At 33.2% G+C, this 19846-nt stretch overlaps 1 protein-coding gene across 50 annotated transcripts in view; it reads right to left on the reverse strand.

The window, feature by feature from the left end:
- ADGRL3 (adhesion G protein-coupled receptor L3) overlaps nucleotides 1–19846 on the reverse strand; it is an 801248-nt gene that overhangs the window by 612278 nt on the left and 169124 nt on the right. For all 50 annotated transcript variants that reach the window (XM_070612870.1, XM_070612873.1, XM_070612875.1 and 47 more), the window contains one exon: nucleotides 16521–16590. The gene's annotated coding sequence lies outside the window, so the exon portion shown is untranslated. The remainder of the gene's footprint in view (nucleotides 1–16520; nucleotides 16591–19846) is intronic.

The raw sequence follows: 19846 nt of genomic DNA on the forward strand, positions 1-19846 counted from the left end.
CAGATTTAAACAGAGGAATTATTTCTAGTTGACTTTCCAGTCTTCTCTAGAAAATAAAGTATATCATTTTTCTTCTTTATATATAAGAATTTTTAAATTCTATATTTATTTCACTTGCCTGTTCAACTGGAGCAGAAGTTTTTTATAACAGTTTAACATGCTAAGGTAATAAATGAAACTATACGACATTTTAATTCCTCAAATTCTTGGAATAGTTATAGTCATTTCTATAATTATTACAATGCTCTCTCAAACATGGAATTAACCCTTCTAGATATATTAATCATTAAGATACAATACATGCAAAACCTTTTTATTTAACTGACATTTAAAAATTCAACTGGATCTTTTCCCTTTTCTTCCTTCTTTTTATGAGCACTCTAATAGGAGCTGATAAACTCTCAGTACTCCATTAAGGAAATACATGCTCTCTTGCCAATTATTTGTATTTGCAGAAAACTATATTGTCTTAGGGGCACCGTTGCACCGATCGTGTGTCCTGGTAGTCATCGCCTCTACTTATAACTGAGTACAAATTTATTGCATTAGTCAACACAACACTTTAAATTTGGTAATTAAACTCTGTCATTCCAACTGGGCTTCTTGCCTATCTTATCATATGTGAGAGCAAACACAAATGACATTCCTCTCCACTCCTAAAATCCCAAAGGAAAGAGTTTACATTTATAGAGCAAAAGGGAAGACTTTAAAGATTAAACATTTAGAGTCAGGAGAATACCTTAGCCATGAAGACCAATGCTCTCAAATTTTAGGGTAGAAATTGAGGCCCATGGAAGTTAAATGGTATCCTTCATATGTCCAGTAAGAGAAAAGTACTAGTAGTTTTAAGTATTTATCATTTTTATTCAATCACTACAGAAGATTGACGTTTCTCTGATTATTACTTGGCATCTTTTTCTACTTTTATTTACAAACATAAATACTTTAAAATATAAAGTATATGTAAAATATAAAGTACAAAATATATTCGTACACTTTAAAATATAAAGTACAAAATATAAAATATATTACATTATAAAATATAAAATACAAAATAGATTTTGAAAATTAATGGAATTAACCCAAAAGATGAAATAAGAAGTTAATAATTTTATTATACATTATTGTCTGACATATGATGTATGTCATTTAAAAATTCGTTTTCATATTGAAAAGTATCTGCTTCATTACATCTTTAGCCATAAAATATTTTCAAAGGCAGTGCTAAACAAGTCAGCAGCACTTTTACTAATTAATACTAATTCCTATTGTGAAAAATATAAAAACATTATCTCTATTCTCGAGAGGTTCATGCAGTTCATTTGATGTTACTTATCTCTAACTATGGATTTGGCGATTAACTGAAGTAAGCAATTTTTACTTCAAACACCATTTTGATACTTGAATAAATAATATTTTTACTAACGTCTGACTCTATGGACAATTTCTATTTCCATATACTTTGCACTTACAAGTAAGGAATTGTCCTGTCCTATAATTGGTCCATTCAGGATTTTTATTTCTAATTAGAACATGTGAATAAATTCAAGTGACCCTAGTGTAAGTTATTCCTTCCTTTGCAGTAAGAAAGAATGAAGAAGAGAAAAGGACTGGTGTGTGGGTCTGCGTGTGGAGGGGGACGAGGGGCTAGGAAGACACTTGAGGAAGAAGAGAAAGCACATGCAAAAGAGAAGAGAGGGGGAAAACCAGAAGAGAGGATTCTTTTATTTACACATTTTCCACCTCACATCTGATTCAGTTATCTAAATAAATACAAGAATTTGAAAGATTCTTTGTTAGTTCCTATTTCAGGAATATACGAGGGAAATCAAATATGTAAGAAAAAAAAACAGTAGTCTGAATCAGAGGCTCCATAAATGGAGTTCGATGATAAAAGCACAGATGAAACCAAAAAGGTAGAGTGGTCAGCAAACCTAGGGAAGCCAGGAAAGGCATGAAGGAAGACATTATTTTACTAAGTAGCACTGAATGAGATTAAGGTTGATAGATAGGACTATGATGAATGAAACTTGCTAATCAAGTCTGGATGAAGACTTTAAATGTGAAATTCTTTGCCATGTTTTGAGTGTGATAGACAAGAAAAAAAATAATGTAACTTATCTCAGTGAAAAAAAAACAGATTCTTCAAGTTGGACTGTGGTGTCATTACTGTCAATACATTTACAGAGGCTAATAATTCTCACTCCATGATACCTAATGAAGGATGTATATAAATGAATCCTTTGCATCAAAATCCAAAATTCTAAGCCAAAACCATCATATTTTCTATTTTTAGAGTTCCAAAGCTTGCTTTCTTATTCAATAAATTACTTTTTTATCAAATTCATTTCAGCCATTCCTTATTTTTAATTTTGGGGCATATCAGAAAAGACACTGACAAATTTCCAGGTCTGCAGTTTCAGTGAAACATTGTTCAATGATCTTTTTCTCAAGGCAAAATAAAATACATCAAAAGTAGCATCACTTTATTATTTCATCATTCAGAGTCTAGCCTTGCGGGTGTGATAAAGACTTCTAAAATAATATGAAGAATGGTTCACTCCAGAAATTTCAACAGAGCATCTACTTTACAAAGTCCAGATTGACTTACTTGTTCAAAATACAGTGTGTTATGGCTCTCCAGTGACTGATTTATTACTCACTCATTCTATTTCTACAACTATACAACCAACCATCTTTGGAGTAAAATACGGGGAAGAAGTAGAATCTTTAAACTTTTACATCTCTTCTTTGAAGAAATGATTCTTAGAGAGAAGAGATTCACATAGCCCTCAGGAGCCTGAAAGGACAAGCCACCATTTTCAAATGTTTTACAGGTGATTAGCAACTCCTGCGGTTATTCACATTTTCCAGATACGTACCGACATGTAGCATTTAGAAAATACAAGAAACAGGACCAATCTCCTGAGCATCTTAAAAACACTGGCATTCTAGCTCTGTGGTGCAAAAGAGGAAGGAAAAGTTGGTGAGCAAATAACACAGCTAACTAGGAATTGAGAAGTAGAATGACGCTGTGAAATTCATAATTCTCTGGAGGTTTAAGGTGGTCTCTGCAACAGTTTTAAAAAGCAGGACCTTCGGAGATCATGTGCTTTCATATTTTCATATCCTCACATTTTCCCCATTTCCCTTTTGGATAAATTTTTGGCTATTTGTTTTTAATGCTGGCCAGATCAGGGAAATGGAGGATAACCCTGCTCCTGTCCTTCTCCTTAAATTCTTTTATAAAATGATTTGAAATTTAGAAAGTTTTGTGAGAACAAGAAGGCAAAATTGTTACAGGAAAAATAAAACAGGGGTTACATTAATATGCAAGAGAGAAAACTCTTTTTGCTTAAAAGCCCTAGCCTTATATAATTTTGTAATGATTGCTGAATGGTGATGTAATGATTTGATGACATTTTCTATAAAAGTGAACTCCTAGAAACTGCATTATTATTGTTGTTATATATTATATTTTAACCTACATTTATTATATTGCAAACTAATAATGAAATATAAAAGTTTATTCTACTAAATAAAATTTCCATTCCTCTCAGTGGTAATAGTAAGAATATCTTCCTTACTAGGTTAATCGATTATTAAATAAGTTACATGAAAGTGTGTTTCATAGTGCCTGGGGCATAAGAGACGCTCAGTGATGTGGACTTGAATGTGAGAAGCATCAAAAAGGCCAGTCAAAGCACTATGCAAATACACGTTATTGGTGTCAACTTACAAACTAATTTATTAGCTGCAAAACACATAGATTTACAGTAACTACATTACACATTAATATAACAACAATATAGACTTTCCTTTTGAAGGAGTTAAACTTGGGTATGGCAGAAAAGGCACTGACTGGGAAAGCCAAAAGTGTGCTGGTTGCTCTTCATTTTTACTCATATTATGCATTATGTTGTCAGAGATCAAAGCCTTTCAAATGATAAACTACTCAAGAACTCAGTTCAAATAAGTCAAGTTGGCAATAATTTTCCAATGTAAGTCAAAATAAGAATCTCCCCTTCCAGATTAACGTAACAAATGTGTTTTTTTTTTAAGATTGGCACCTGAGATAACAACTGTTGCCAATCTTTTTTTTTTTCTTTTTCTCCCCAACTCCCCCCAGTACATAGTTGTATATTTTACTTGTGGATCCCTCTAGTTGTGGCATGTGGGACACCGCCTCAGCATGGCCTGATGAGTGGTGCCATGTCCGTGCCCAGGATCCGAACTGGTGAAACCCTGGGCCGCTGAAGTGGAGAGGGGCCAGCCCCCAAATGTGTTTTAATGTAACTTGATATATGTACATCCCAATGAAAGTTTAAAAATACCCAATTCTCATTTATCTAAGGCATTATCAAAGATAGTTAAAAGTCTTCTTTTTTACTTTAAAGACTTTATGATCATTATCAGTAGAAATGGGCCAACATTATAACTGAGTTTGCATTCTAAATATAATACACAGGCATACACATAATGGGAAAAAATCTAATGTCATTTCATTAATTTTAACTTTGTTAAAAGTTTACATTCTGCTATAGCTAAAGTTAAAAGAATTCTGTCACTGGATGTCATATGTACAAGAAATGTGTCAAGCATTCGAGAGAAAGTTACACTGTAGGTAGCACTTCACAAATAAATCCTTTCCCTCTCTATCTAAAACAGGCTATATCAAATGCAAGTTGAAAACAATCTGAATTCAGACGTGGTCTTCAATTCATAGTGAATATAGTTTGGTGGAGACCCCATTAGTTCATTATTCCTCGTTTGTCTATTAACATTAGCACAATGTGCTCTCTCAGAAGCTGGAATAAAAGAAACCTATTAGTGCTACTCTTTGCAAACTAATGGTTGAGCTATTCCCCTCCACATCAACGTTTTTCAAATTGTTTTGTATTAAATTTATTCCTTGACATTCTATTGAAGTCAATGCCAGTGAAAACATTTTCAGCTATCTTATCATTTTCTCATCTATTTCAAATGAGTTACATTTGGCTATTTTTTAAAAGAAACCTTTAATTCATTGTGATATTTTGCTGAATGGATTTAATAACATATTATAACCTTCATATTTTTATTACACTTATTATATAGGATTAACTTAATAGTATGTTTTAACTGCAGCTAGGAAATAGTCCCATCAAGATAGAAAGCACCTGAAATAACATAGTACGGTAAAGCAAAGTTATCAGAAGCGATCTCTATAGCCTTTATCCAGGGATAACATTTCAGAAGCTATATATTCAGCAAGGTTTTATAATACACTTCTTCTGCTCTTTTCTTATTAGTAAGTCTTTTCAAAGGTAGTATCAGAGGGAATTACTCCTACAATATTTACTGATAAAGGTATAATGATAAAAAGTAGTCATTTTCTTTGGATATTTATACATGGCCAGAATAAATATCAAACTTTCATTTTCAACTACTTATCACTAGATTATCCATAAACTGACAATCCAAAAATACTGCGAATTCAATGCATTCAATTAAGGATGAAATTAAGTTGAAATGAAAAAGAAATCTATGAAAAACTTCATTTGAAGAATAATTAATAACACCAAAGATTTCTTCCCTCGTGGCTGAGAACACTGAGAGACAATATAACAAAAAGTGTTTGTCTACAAAATTCAGTTTCTTCATTCAAATTTACAATGGAGAGTTTACATGATTCCATACGCATTGCCACCAAGTTTTATAAAAATCTAGCCATTCACAATTTTTTGGCAACAAAGCCAGCAAACAATTGCTTGCTTCCATTACACTTGTAAGAGGCAATTTGAGACGATACTCCCCAGGAATTAAATTTTGTGGATAAACATTTTAGCTAATTGCATTATTGTTCTCAGAACACTGAAGGCAGCACTAAGCCAAACCAAGAAATCCAATTGCTTTATTTTTCCTTTTTTCTTAAGCAATTAAATTCTCTTCCACTAACACATTTTAGGACCCAAGGAATAAAAAATGCATATATTGTACATTAAATGGATTGGAAAGATATAAAAGAAACTTTTATTTAAGTATAAAATTTACAATGTTTTAAAGAAGAAAAAAATGTGGTCCTCCTGGGCTAAATGAGTTCTAAAGGGATAGATTTCAAAGGTTTATTTAAAAGTGCACTGAAGGGCGTTCACCATTTGAACTTTCATCAGTGCTGAGAGCCCTGGTGTTTGTGAACACTCCACAGAATCCTGTAGCTATCAGCCCCACCCCACCATTTTATGTTGTTTATCTGATTGTTGTATCCCACTTCTAATGCATCTCTCACACTTGCAAGAGATATTGCTCTCTAAAACAACAGGGTCCCTATAATACCTACAATTAGGTCTCTGCTCAATATATAATAACATAAAGAGGGTCTCTTTATATGTCCTTAAATTTCCTCTTAAGTAGCCTTACCCAATACTCTACCACTCAGGAAAAGCATATTTCCCTAGAACAGATTACTCATTATTATCTAATAGATACTCTGGCCTTGCCATGACCACTCTCTTAGAAGGTCCAATCTCTGTTCTTCAGCAGTAAAATTCTTCCCATATGATACCACTTCTGCAAAGCTTTCCCAAAGTCTTTTATTCTGAATTAATTACTCCCTTTTTCTCATGTTTCTATTATAGTACTTAGCATCTTATAGCTAGTTATACATGTTTCTGTATCCCCAATTAGATTTGATTTTTCTCTAGGTCAGAATAGCATTATCACTCCAGAACACAGCAGAGTTCTTAGGAACACCCTACACTAATATAATATGCAGTAAATAAATGATTTTTTAAGTAAATTAAAATTAGTGTGTTTTGATCTTCATTCCTCTTCAAGATTCATGATGATCTTCCTTAGCCTTTGAAATATGTTACTTAATGAAGTAGTAGTCATTCTACCTTAAGCAAAAGTAACCACAGGTAATGTTTTTATTCATTTCCTCTTCTTGTGAGTAAATAAGCTTGAAATTGTTTAGGAAAATACATATTCACTTTGAATAAATGCAGAATTTATTATGAAGCCTATGTTTAATAAGCATGTGGGGCACTAATTAAATAAATTGTATTGACAGAAATTCTGGAAAAAAAATCTTAAAACACAATTCTAAATAAAATCCTATAATACTAAAAAATGGGGATACGACTTTTACATTTACCTATGTATTTACTGAATATAAAACAACATCCAGAATTTTTCAAATTATTGAACTTTTCAAAAACAGTAGGGAAATTAATGATTCTATAATAGTCAACTTTCTGGAACACTTAGTGGATTTTTTTCTAAGCACCAAAACTGTTTTTCAAAATTTTAAGTATTGTTCAACAGTCTTTTAAAATGTATTATACACATCCTTGCCTTCTACCAAAGCATGTTAAACACTCACACAAACTAACTTTTTCTTCTCAATGACCCAAGATCACCACAGAATTGCAGCATCCTGTTTTTTTAGAGCAAGAAGGTACTTTATGGATAATCTACTGTTGCCCTCACTAATTGGACAAATGAGAATACTACAATCCAGAGAGATTATAAGATGTGCCTCACAGCAAGTTAATGGCAAGACCAGGCCCAGAGTAAAGGTAACCTGATCCAGCTCTCTTCCTAATAGGAACCACATTTGTAAAAAGTGTATAACTCAGAGGCCCTTAGATACATAGGGGAACTTTGCTCTGACATATAATGGATCCAGTCTGCTATATTTACTAAATTTTTCATGATGACTTTAGTATCCTTATTATACAATGTCAGAGTCATATTTAGTTTTCAGTATTTCTATTCTTCTATAATTTGGTTAATTTAACTTGCTAGGTCTTGAATGCTAGATGACCAAATTTGTTAGAACATATTGCAAAATATGTTCTCAATGAGGGTCTTTTCTATGTAAAAAATACATGAGCTTAAGTTAGAATAAAACTGTTAAATGTTGCATCCAGTGCAGTTAAGCCGTAGTCCCAGGGGTTGGATGTTTGGGGATCATTTACTAAAGGAAACAAGATCATTTTTAAAGAAAAGTCGAAAATATCATGGAAGGAAAAAAATCATAAAAGCAGCATTTTCCACTTGGATGATGTAATTTATCCTACCTAAATTCAGAAACCGATAAAAGCAGGTCTTGCCATAGTCGGGCTATTGTCAAAAATTAATAACTCAGCACTTGAAGAAGATTAAAGTTTCTGTCTAACACCATTTTATATAATGCCATTTAAAATAGAAATAAAATAGAAACAGAAACAAAATCCAGGAAGAGAAATGAAACATAGAAATAATAAAAAGGAAACAATAGATACACTTAGCATATGACCCAGCAATCCAACTCTTAGGTATTTACCATAGAGAAGTGAAAATTTATGTACACATAGATACATACACACACACACACACACACACACACACACACACACACACACACACACCCTGCATGTAAATGTCTATAGAAACTTTATTTTCACCAAAAATTAGAAAAACCCAAATGTTCCTGAATGAGTGGATGGATAAATAAATTGATCCATCCGTACAATGGACTACTGCACAGCAATAAAGAAAGAATAAATTATTTGATATAGTCAAAAATAAGGATGTATCTCAAGGGCATTATGATGAGTCAGAGAAGGTAGTCTCAAAAGCTACTCACTGTATGATTCATGCATGTGACATCCTGAAAAAGCTAAAAATATGAGAATCAAGAACAGATCAGCAGTTGCTAAGGGTTAGAGACAGAGACAGATAATGACTACAAGGGGTAACAGGATGGAATTCTCAGGTAATAAAACTATTTTGTACCCTACTTGCAGTGATGAAAACACAACTCTATACAACTCTTAAATCTCATAGAACTGCACATAGAAAACAAAACAAAACTATAAGCATAAATAGGCAGATAGAGATATAGACAGATAAATAACCATCATGGTTGCCTGGGTATACACATTTGTTAAAATACCTCAAACATTTACAATGGCTAATTTTTAATGTATATACTCAAAAATTTATGAACAAATCCCTCTCCTGCAAACAATAAACAAAGAAAATCAACAGCCAATAATGAACTGTTTTTAGCCTTTAGCTGTGGCACAAAACCCCAATCTATAAATATTTAAGGCATAGAGCAGATCTCTCTCTATTCAGTATAGCATCCTTGATTCTGATAGAAATGAGCAGTCTTTTCTGAACCACATAATATTTTTTCAACGTTGTGGGTTAGAGGCAGCAGTGGCCAGTTTAGGACAAAGAAAATCTGGTCAAATACAAAGATCAAGACACAGTATTCCATCTGCCTCACTGCTAGTTCAGGGTTTATCCATAAAAATAAATAACAGAGGGGCAAGCCCGGTGGCGTAGTGGTAAGTTCACGCACTCCACTTCAGTTGCCTAGGGTTTGCAGGTTCGGAACCTGGGCATGGACCTATACACTACCCATCAAGCCATGCTGAAGCAGCATCCCACATACAAAAAATAGAGGAAGACTGGCACAGATGTTAGCTCAGCAACAATCTTCCTCAAGCAAAAAGAGCAAGATTGGGAACAGGTGTTAGCTCAGGGCCAATCTTCCTCACCAAAAAATAAAAGTAAACAAATAAATAAATAATGGAAAGTGAATATTATAGTCATCTTAGAGCTTTGACTGGACTAGTACACATCCCACATATTGCCTGAATTCATGTTTAACTATATCAGTAAAAAACTGTGTACCCTTTCATAGCATTTATTGTTAACTACTCTTTATGTCTTATCTTTAAAGTACTGAGTTAAAGAACATGGTTCAGGGATTTGCAAGATGAAAAATCTAAAGGAGGTCTGGTTGCATTCTAAAATTACAGTTGTCACAATTTTGTTTGCCAAAGTAGGAAAAGAAATGGGCATTTAAAATAAGCAGAGATGGGGCCAGCCCCATGGTGTAGTGGTTGAGTTCAGTGCACTCTGCTTCAGTGACCCGGGTTCAGATCCCAGGCGCACACCTACACCACTCATCAGTCATGCTGTGGTGGTGACCCACACGGAAAGTGGAGGAAGATTGGCAGAGATGTTAGCTCAGGGCTAATCTTCCTCAACAAAAAGAAAATACGCAGAGATGTATGACAAAAAAGACAGGAGATGCGGAACACATTTTATTTGCTCTGATAGTCTTACACAGAATTTATGTACAATTATTTTGAATGCTCGAAGTTCTTCACTTTGTTGTCATTATTTTTTGCTTTTGTTTTAGGTATTCTGCATTGTGCTGAAACATGAATGTTTTAGGTTTAGGTTGATGGGTGAGGCAAGTGATAAGTGACATGCTACTTACACAGAAATTGAAATTTGTAACAATACTCAAAGAAAAGATAGATTTTTTAAAATTGAAAATTATTTTTCTGCCTTACTTAGGTTTTAATGTGACATTCCCTAAGTGGCAAGCTTTTACCAGACATTTAAAATACAACATTTAAAAATGATCAAAGGAAGGTGAGGATACAGGTAAAAAGACAGCTTATGGAAGTGAAACCTGAAAGGAAGTTTTAACAATATGTATCAAAAGCTTTAAAAAGAGTCACACACTTGGACCCAATAATTTCACTACAAAAATCTACTCGAGGAAATAATCACCTGTGTACCAAAAGATTTATATAAAGATATGCTTCTCTCAGTAGTATTTATGACAAATAAAATGTAGTATGATGCTAGCAGAAAGGTACTTGCACATATATGAGCCTATAAATATGTTATGTATATTTGCTTATTTATTTAAAAGATAACTAAAAATTTACACTAAAACGTTAACCACGGTTTCCTCTGGGTGTAGGATTATGGATAAAATTAATATTCTTTGTTTGCAATATTTTCTAGAAGAGTATGCATTAATTTTATAATATTAAATTAATAAATATTTTAAGTTATTAAATTTTAAAATTTAGTCATTTTAAAACATAAAAGGTTTTGACAGAAACATTTAGTAAGAAAAGCTATGTACACCAAAAATACTGATCCAGGGATATTCAGTGATTGGTTGTTACTTCTTTAACCTTTGTAAAACTGTAGTAAAAATAGGTTTTATTTTTGTTTAGTGAAAAAGTATTATTGTTGGTTCGTATGTAGTCCATTTGCTGTTCACTGCTTTGTGGCCCCTTCTGCGGTTTAAGTAGTGGCTGACACTACTCAACTGACTGGCAGCTATCATTTGAACGCCAGACTTATCTTTATGCAAATCTCCAAAGGTCGCCATTTATGCATGTAAATTCTGAAGGGCGCTAACTATACAGCTGACAGATTCTGACAGCCACTATATCTCCAAGAATGGAATAAGCAGAGATGACTGCCTCAATAATTAATGTGCTTTTACTCTGCCCATGGCCAGTTTTACATCCTGTACTTTTTGACTACGGTTTTGAAATTAATTAGAAAATGTAATTTCACAGCAAACCAAAACATTTTTTTTTTAATTTCTATAAACAAATGATTAAAGAAGTGAGAAAATTAAGGAGCTTTGGTTTAGGTGTTATATTTGTAGAGATCACTCCTACCTAGATATAAAAATTAACATCTAGTTCTGGATGTTATTTCTGTAAAAGACAAGCATTACTATTTCTATAAAAACACTAATTATTATTTTAGTAAAGAAAACACACACAAAGAGCTCTGCTCCCTAAAGCTCAGTAAATGGCACCGCCAGCCATCAGGGTTGCTAGTTTCAAACCTGAGATTCATCCCACTGAGACTTCAACGCTCACTACCTGAATGCAATCAGTCACTAAGACCCATAAATTTTACCTTCCAAATAGTCCCAAATGTGTTACTACCACTCAATCCCCAGTGCTGTTGCCTTAAACCAGATCTTCATTATAATTCACCTGAGTTATTGCAAATTTTTCCCAAATAATCTTCCCGCCTCTCGTCAAAGGGTCACCCACACTTCCTCCAGAGTGATCTTTCTAATGTCCGAATTGATGAGCAAGGCCAGTGGTACAATATAAAAGACACATAAAAAAAGAAATTAAAAGGATGCTATAAAGAGGAAATATTAAGAATATATTAACTAATGAGAAAAGACAACATACAAAATTGTGCGTAATGTGGTAACGTGATCTGGAGAAAAATAAAGCAGGAGAGGAGGGCAGAGGGCGTCCCCAGGCAGTTTCATAATTTTAAATAGGATGTTCAGGGAAGGCTGCCATGAGAAGAGGAGATTTAAAGCCTAGGAAATAAGCCGTGGAATAACTAGGGAGAATGTGATTGCTAGAGAGACCAAAAGGCTAAGGCTTCTAGGTAGAGTAGCCTTGTGCGTTCAGCGAATGGCAATGAAGCCAGGGCAGCTGGAGCGCAGAGGAAGATGAAGATGGAACAGCGCTGAGTGCTATACAATGAAAACAGTGAGCCAGGAAAACAGGAACTGTTGTAATTCTCCAGGCAAGAAGAGACTGTGATTTGAACCAAGGTAGTAGCTGAGGAGGTGCTCAGAAGTAGTCGGACAGAATGTGCTGATGGATGTGCGATACGTGCCAAAGAAAATTCAATAATCACTCCAAGGATCTGTGCCTAAGGCATTGGAAGAATAGAGCCATTAACCAAAACTTCTGTGACAGTACTGTTTCTAAATAGGCTTTATTATTTTGAAAACTTTGATGCTTTGTGGTTAAATCCATTCAAAGAGGTCATTTACTGCAGAAAATATATCTTCTCCTTTGAGGTTCAAAAAATTATAGTTTTTGTTTGTAAAAAACAAAAAAACAGTGTTTTTAAGTGCTTAGACATGCCTAGCTCTATTCCAAGTGATATGTGGTAGACGATTTTGTTAACCCCATATTACAGATGAGGAAATTGAAGCACAGAGAGGGTAAGTAACACCCTCAAGGTCATACATAGAGTCTGCCTTCAAAACTCCACCTCTTTACTCTGCTTCCTCTCAGGTGTTTGTTTGTTTGTTTTCTTTTGTATTTTATTACTAAAATAGAATCCAGAAATTTCCAGGGCTCATAGTGGTGCAAAGGGATGACTACAAAGGGGCATAAAAGAACTTCTGGGGGTGACGGATACGTTCTATATCTTGATTTTGGTGATACTTACACAACTTTATGTGTTTGTCAAAACAAAACTGTAAGTTAAAAAGAGCTTACTACATATATGCTAGACATCAATAAACCTGATTTTAAAAAATTAAACTAGCAAATATCATAAATTGACACATTAAAAATACAGATATTTTTTCCAAATGCAAAGTGAATCTCTCAGACTTCATAATTTGTTCTAATACTTTTTTCTGATTAAAGCAATATTTTTAATGTCATCTTCCAACAGTATTTGCTGACAAAGTAATACATTTTTATTTGTTGCCATATAATTTTTCTTGTGTGATTTCAGACATTTTTACCACAGCAGGAAGAACTGTGGTTTCTCTAATGATTTTATTCCTTCCCTGCAAGAAATCTCAAATAAGGCTTCTAAGGATTCATCATAAAGTTTAGGGAAAATGTGTAAATGACTAGATGGAGCATGACTTTAAACATCGCTGAAAAACCCAGAGAGCTTTGCATTCGTGTTCCAGATGTTACTAAAAGTCTTGTATTTGTGTTGCTGTGTACTATTAATCATCAAGCTACATCTTGAGACAAAATACATTTGTCGAACAACTTTAATCACTTATGATATGAGATAAATCCCTATTTCATAGTTTTCTTGATTATATTAAGTTTTTAGCAATTTTTAATAAATCTGAGTAGATTGTCAATGCTTCTATCATATAATGAATCTGAAAAATATCCCATAATAGAAGTAGGGAAAATGTCAGCTCTGCCATTTTTTTTATTGTTGACGTATGTTGCATGTACTAATCAAATAACTTTTATTTAACACTTCATAAAGTCAATTGTCTAAATATGAGGACTAGTCTAGTTAAAAATTGACAATGTACTTATCCAAACATACGTAACATCCGTATGCTAAAATACACTTAAAAACAAACATGGCCATCAAAATTCAATGAGATATCACGTGACTTAATTTCTTAGGATGGCTATAATCAAAATGACAATAGTACCTTTTGGCAAGGATATGGTGTAATTGGAACACGTACATTTCTGGTGGGAATGTAAAATGCAGCAGCCACTTTGCAAAGCAGTTTGGAAGTTCCTCAAAAGGTAAAACATACAGTCACCATAGGACCCAGCAATTCCACTTCAAGTATATATCCAAGAGAAATGAATTCACATGCCTACACAAAGACGTGTACCCAAATATTCATAGGAGCATTATTAACAATAGCCAAAATGTATAAAAGACTCAATGCCCATCAACTAAAGAATGGACAAACAAAATGTAATGTATCCATACAATGGAATATTATTCAGATATAAAAAGAAATTAAGTCCTGATTGACACAACAAAGGTGAAACTTAAAAACATTATGTTAAGAAAAAAGGGCAGATACAAAAGGCCAGGTATTGTATGATTCCATTTATATGGTAAATCCATAGAGGCAGAAAGTATATCAGTAGTTGCTAGCAGATGGGGTAAGGGGGTAATGGGGAGTAACTGCTCATGGGTATAAGGTTTCTTTTAGGGATGATAAAAAGGTTCTATATTAGACAGTAGTGATAGTTACACACTTTGGTGAATATACTAAAAACCACTAAATTGTACACTTTAAAAGGGTGAATTTATGGTATATGAATTATACCTCAAAACAAGGAAGCAAATACTGTCAATCACTTAACACTGCAAAAATGTCTATGACTCCTCCAGAAACTTCATATCTGGGGGCCTGCAGCAGTGATCACATTAAATATTATAAGATCTTAATTCTTTCTTATATTTCTTAATAAAAATAACTATCAAGAGAGGTCCTGAAATTTTCTTCTCACAACCCTATGGACAACCACTCTAGAGACATCTAGGCTGAAAAATTAAGCTTTAACATGGCAAACATGATATTGCACAGGCTGTTGCAAACCCTACTTTTCCAGACTCATCTCCTAACATTGTCCTACCACATGTGTAATCCTTCACCACACTGGAAATATCAATCCTTCAGTGGCCATCCTTTGCTCCTTTCTGTACCCTTTCAGAAACTATTCTGTTCGCCTGGAATGCATGACCTCACCTTCCCGGCCGCAACAACCCCTCAGTGAATTTTGCAACTTCTATGAATGTTTCAAGAGCCTCCAGCAAAAGTGACCTGCTCCCAGGTTTGTTTCCTTAGCAGTCTGTCACTGATTCTTTAAAATGTATGCAATAATTCCCTTGGAGCGCCATATCTTTCCCACTAGCATTTAATTTCTCCAGAGCAAGCACATCTAAGTTGTGCTTGGCTTAATTTCAAAAAAGATGATTGAATCAGCCTGTTTTTGTTCATTTAATTAATTTATTTATTTCACTAAGTACCAAAAAACTCATTTCATTTTCAAGTCACTATAAGGATGTGTGCAAAATTTATGTGTTAATGTATAGATAAGCTAGTAAGTACAAATAAAGGAAATTCAATCATATCCACTCTTGAAAATAGGAATAATATTAATTGTTTGCATATATGAATGAATGTGCACAAGAAAGAAGTGACAAAGAAATTAAGGTAAAAATATCTAAAAGAAGGGATATCAATTGGAAAATTTAGTGTCTACAAAGCTGAGCGCAATGGTTTTATAGTCTTAAGTCACTTGGTACTCTTAGAGTAAAAAGAAGAATACAGAATCTTTGAATAAATTTATAATAATTTATAATACATACCATTTATACCAAGTCAAAATTAAATGAACATGAATTATTTTAATGTGAAGAAAAATAAGAAAGTTGATATTTCTACTTTTAAGCTGTATATTTATAGTAATTTACACTATAACATTGCAAAGTCACTTTACAGAAATTAACATCAATGAGTTGAAAAAGAAAATAATTCCAATTTTACTGTTGATTGATTAACATAAAGGCCTGTTTTGCCTTCAAATTATTTGCTGAAGAAGATGCAGCAAATATATGTACTGGCCTAATGTTATATTCCTTGGAGTCTTTTATGTTGTACTCCATAAATACATTTGTGATAAATAAAAACATTACTTATGAAAATAATCTGTTTTATATTAAACATCTTGGTGCTATAAAATGAATACATTTTATTTCCTAATATTCATATTCACCATCATGACTATATAACTCAGAGCAAGTGAAATGAATTAAACAAAAATGACTTTAATAAGTTGTGTTGGTATACATGCACTAATTTTAAAATTCTGAATAGTTATTCCACTAAGACATTAATATAGCTATGTGCCTTTGGAAAGAGACAGAGAGCTACTAAAATTATTTATTTTTAGTAGCCCATTTATTTTTCATATAGCGGGAGTATACTTAATCATAACAGCAAATACTTTGAACTACAGTACTTACGTATTCGTTCACAACAAATATCAAATTATTTTTCAAAAATATACAAAATTCCATTTTAGTAACTCATTAAACAATACATAGAATTTTCAGTATAATACTCATAAAAGCATATACTAACTTGAATGCAAATATATTAAATACACTTTGAAATTACTAACAGTTATGATTGGCAACGATAATCTAATAATTACCTTAATTTGCTCTTCAGTTGCTAAAAGTCCATGTTTTTTTTCCTCCAATTTACTGGACATTTGAACATTGCTGTAAAAAATAAAATTAGATGATGAGAAAAAAATATATATTTTAAGGCTACAGTTGTAGAAAAATTTGAGCAGACATATATTTCTTATTGCTTGCCAAGTATGTTTTCTTCCACAATGCTTGGGGTATGGCAGTAGAACTATGGTATAAAAACAAAACTCAATTCACATGTGACACATCTTCCCACACCATCTAATTTACTATAATGTTCACTGGGAAAAGGTAAGGAATTTGGTAGGTATAAAGTTAAATATTTTCCTACTTAAAAGAACATGCAAGTTTTAAAAATAAATTCTGAGATTTTCACGAAATTTTCTGGTTTCTTGCAACAGGCATTTCCAGCTAAGATCCTGGGATGTGTTTAATCACTTTTATCATTAGAACTGCTGCGGAAAAAAAATTGAGAAACATGTTGGTATATCTTGCTACTCAATCATACAGACACACAAGTACACACGCTCTGTATATTTATGTACATACACAGAGATTGTGATTACAATAATTTAAACAAATTCAGATTTTAATAATATTAGAAATGAATAAACAAAAATAAGTTTACTTAAATAGTAGATTTACAGGGTTTTTTTGGTCTTCATTTTTTTTAAATTGCCATAACATTTTCTATTTCTTTTATTATTAAACTAATATCAACATGCCAGATATTTCACAAGAAAAGAGTAATGTCCTTCAAAGCATTTTCTTTGGGATTTCAAAGCTTTCTAATGATTCTACAACTGGTCATATTAATTTTTGAACTTCTATCTAGTGAGTTCATTTAAGTGCTTTATACAAGCCTCAGCTGCATTAATTATTATGATATTCAGTATTTATCATGCTATTAGGAGTACTATGCTATTAGCAAAGCGCTAAGTAATCATATATGTGCCAAAACAAAGATAAAATCCATTATCTTTGTCATCAAACGAATAAGAACTTATATATGGGCAGACACTCATTAGCATAAAATTAAAATTGAGCTCTCCTTTATAGAATCACTACTGATTACCCACAGATATATATGAAAACAAATTAATGGAAAAATATTCACTAATAAAGCATTATATATTACTTGAAGATCTTGAAATATTAGAGCAATGGAACTTACTGTATTTTTTCTAGTGGATGTCCACCCATATTTGTCCAGTTAGTGAGATTTTGTAGCACAAGAGCAACCCAACCCATATTTGAAAGGCACACTTGACTACTTGAACAGGCAACTGAAAGTAATTTTTTAATCACCTTCTTGAATTTCCCTGCACAGCTGTTCTTTCAACAAATCAAGTATGTTCCTTTAATAATCACTGGCTGTTTACAAAAGGTATTTTTGCCCATGTTTTGAAGAACAAGCATGTTCCATCTTGCAAATATTCTACATATCTGCAAAATCACAAGTAATGACAGTACAGGCTCTCCTACAAATATGCTCACCCTTTAGATCTTTGTTCTCCTATTTAGGAAATACTTTCCGAAATCCACACATGACTTATTCCACATGTTCTCCCTGATCTTACCAGAGCCACACTCTACCACAGACAGAACCAATTGTACCTCCCCTGATGCCCCCATACTTCTTTGTATATTCTTCTATTTTGCTGAACCCTACTTATAATATAAATTGCTTATCATGTGAATTGCTTGAGAACACATAATGTCAGTTGCTTGAGAACAGCAACTGTGACTACTTCTTCAATTTGTATTATCCCTCCCTAAAGAACCAAGCTCCCAATAGGGCCTAAAAATGCTGACTGGGTGAACAAAACACTTATATGTTTTTCAGTTAAAAAATTAAAATTATTTATTGGAAATTGTCTGTATTGGCCTCACATAAATTGAGACCAAAAACAAAAATGTGCCAGTGTATGTGTCAACAAGGTGAATTTTTTTACATAACTATCTTTACAAGTCCTTTTCCTTTCCTGTTTGTTCAGAAGGACAGAGAATCTTCAATTTACGGTTTGGCTATTGAATGTCTCAGTGTTTCACTCAATCACAGCCACTTAAGGCACTTAAGAGGTAGCAGACGACTCAGAGGAAATAAGCTTACACAGGGTCACAGCCTCCTTAAGAGGAAGAAGCCCATGTCTGAGGGAAAACACAGAGAAAGAAAAAGCGAGTAGACAGGTGAAGGGAACAGAAAATCAGAGAAGGGCAGGAAAAGGTATCATATCAAGCGATAGTGTCCCATCAGTAAAAAGTAAAAGGTTGAATTTCTTCTTTTAATTAGTGTACTTGATCTAAAACAGGTTTTTAAAACCAGCTCCTAGAATTTTTTTTTTTTTGAGAAAGATTAGCCCTGAGCTAACATCTGCCGCCAATCCTCCTCTTTTTGCTGAGGAAGAGTGGCCCTGAGCTAACATCCATCCCCATCTTCCTCTACTTTATATGTGGGACACCTACCACAGCAAGGCTGACAAGCAGTGCCATGTCTGCACCCGGGATTCGACCCGGTGAACCCTGGGCCGTCTAAGGGGAACGTGTGAACTTAACCACTGCATCACCGGGCCGGCCCTAGAATTATTTTTGAGCATTGTGATACTTTCAAAGGAAAGCACTCAATGGAGGATATAAAAATTTGGTTGTCTTGGATGAAAATGAATCCATACAAATATGTTTTTATTACTATTCAAAGTGACATAAAAAGCAATTCACCAGCAATTCACTCTGGGTCTTGTAAATTAAATGGAAATACTTTGGGTATGAGTGCTAAATGACTTTAATTAAAAATTAAAAGTTAAATTAATCTATGCTTTAGATGAAACCTTGTAAACACACATACGTAAGACATCAAAAACGGAAAATAAAATAACACTAAGGTTCGATTCATCAATTAAAAAAAATAAGAATACATGATAAAGATGAACATTAAAGGTAAATTTTCTAATCCTGAAATAGTAAGTTTAAAAAGTACAGCGACTTCATTCATTCATTCATTCATTCATTCCTTCTTTCTTTCATCAAATATTTACTTAGTGCCGAGGGACTGTTCTAAGTCCTGTGGACTCAGGAGTGAAATGAACAGACAAAACTAGCACTCATAGAGTTCACATTTACATTTCAGTTGGATAGAAAGAACAAAATGAGAGAGTGACAGAAAGAGATTGTATATTCTTCACACACTCTTTTTAATCTTTTTAAATTTTAAACACTTCCTATTTTTCAACACTATATTTATATTCTCATTTAATCTCAAAAATTTTTAAAGGTTTTAAACACTTTACTTATACTCTCCTTTAACCTTTCTAAAACTCCCTGAGGT

This window comes from Equus przewalskii, chromosome 3, assembly GCF_037783145.1.
Source record: "Equus przewalskii isolate Varuska chromosome 3, EquPr2, whole genome shotgun sequence".
In the NCBI taxonomy this organism is placed as follows: domain Eukaryota; kingdom Metazoa; phylum Chordata; class Mammalia; order Perissodactyla; family Equidae; genus Equus; species Equus przewalskii.